General features: G+C 57.6%; 1 protein-coding gene across 5 annotated transcripts in view; it reads right to left on the bottom strand.

The window, feature by feature from the left end:
* Window positions 1-556, bottom strand: part of NUMB (numb homolog (Drosophila)) — a 107,947-nt gene extending 107,391 nt beyond the window's left edge. Inside the window, exon 1 of one of the 5 annotated variants that reach the window (XM_015420067.1) lies at window positions 490-556. The gene's annotated coding sequence lies outside the window, so the exon portion shown is untranslated. Of the gene's footprint in view, window positions 1-272; window positions 418-489 lie in introns of those variants that run through there. The other 4 variants (XM_015420066.1, XM_015420068.1, XM_015420069.1 and 1 more) reach the window with 4 other exon arrangements.
* Between the last annotated feature and the right edge of the window lie 969 nt (window positions 557-1,525).

Genomic DNA, 1,525 nt, shown 5'->3' with positions numbered 1-1,525 from the left:
CGCACGACTGCCACCCCTTCCTTTCCTCCAGCCGGCACTTTCACCGTCGCCTCGAGCACCCCTCCGGTCTCCCCGGGGCTCAGACCCCGCCCAGCCACCACCACCACTTCTCAGAGCGGCCCCACACGGACACTTCCCCTGGAGAGCTCCGCCTCAAGCCCCCCTCCCCGATCTCACCCCCTCAAAAACCCCTCCACTTCCCTCCTTCCCTCCCATGCCGGATCTCCCGGAGCTCAGCCGCCCACCTTCTTCCTTCCCCTCCGGAGACTCACCCGCCGCAACTTCCGAGAGGCAAGGAGCCCCCCCACCGCCTCCACCCCCACACACACAAGCACCACAGTTCCGGCCTTTCCCCGCAGGTCGCTCAGCTCTCCCTGCTGGGTGGGGGGAGAACAAATCCCGCTTCTAGCCTTCAGCCGCCGCCGCCCCCCATTCAACGGGCCCAACCCCACCCCGGCCAGTTTCCCGGGCCCGATCACTCGCTCTCACCTGCTACCCGCAGCCTCCTCCCTTCAGCACCTCCTTCCCGTACCCTGACAACAACTCCCGCCTCCTCTACCTGCACAGCAGATTGGCCGCTACAGCAGGAGTTGCTTTTAGTTAGTGGCGGCCACCGCAGCCCATCAATCTCTGGACTCCGCCTTCCACTTTCCGAACATTTTAATCCACTCTGGTGCTTTATCGCCCCCACTACTTTCCTTATCTTTTTTTTATTGGTTCAAACTGTAAAAGGGGGCGCCTACGATAGGTCAGAAAAGATATCAGTTGTGAAGATATCTCCGCCTCCCGTCACATAGGTAGACTAAAGAGTCTAATTCTGCTGGGTTTGGTTGCACAGGAGGGAGGGCCACCGTTACAGTGAAGTGACTGACCTGGGCTTAACCTTTCGCTGATGCTGGGTGCGTTGTTTTCGTCTCGTCTGGGTTTACGCAGATAGGGTTTGTTGCTTTTTAAGGATGATTAACTCAATCCCATTTAAGGAAGAGTAGCAGAGATCACATATATTACCACCGGTGGGCTGCTGAGAGGACAAAAGGGCCCTAGACAAGGTGCTTCCCTAAACGGAGAGAGGAGCCACTTTGCTCTTCTGTTACAGCAGTGGATATCAGGTGACTGGTCCACTCGTAGTCTATCCATCCTGTGGCTTGCCCAGACTGAACCTGGCAGCCGCTACCACATAACTTGCTGGAGCTGAGCTCAGTGCCCACTACTGCATGGCTTGCCCAGTAATGGCCACCATACTGGCCCTGGCTGTGGCCATCATGCAACTTGCCTGGTGGAAGCTGCCTCATGGCTTACCTGAGCTGGCCCTACAACTTGCTGAGTGGTAGCCACTGTGCAGCTTGTCCAAGCTGAGCTTGGTGGTCGCCACTGCCACCAAGGAGATGTAGCCCCCCCCCCATGGCTATCAGGCCACCAGGACTTTTCACTGTGTCCGTGGTGACCAGTCTGCCCCTGTGTATTACAAATATGAGGCGTCCCAGGTCAATCTGTTGGTTTTCTCAGAATAGCGGAACTGGGAGAC

The sequence above is a fragment of the Gekko japonicus genome, unplaced genomic scaffold (assembly GCF_001447785.1).
Source record: "Gekko japonicus isolate JY-2015 unplaced genomic scaffold, Gekko_japonicus_V1.1 scaffold27, whole genome shotgun sequence".
Taxonomy (NCBI): domain Eukaryota; kingdom Metazoa; phylum Chordata; class Lepidosauria; order Squamata; family Gekkonidae; genus Gekko; species Gekko japonicus.
The sequence above is the reverse complement of the archived record's forward strand: the minus strand, read 5'-3'. Positions and strand labels throughout refer to the sequence as shown.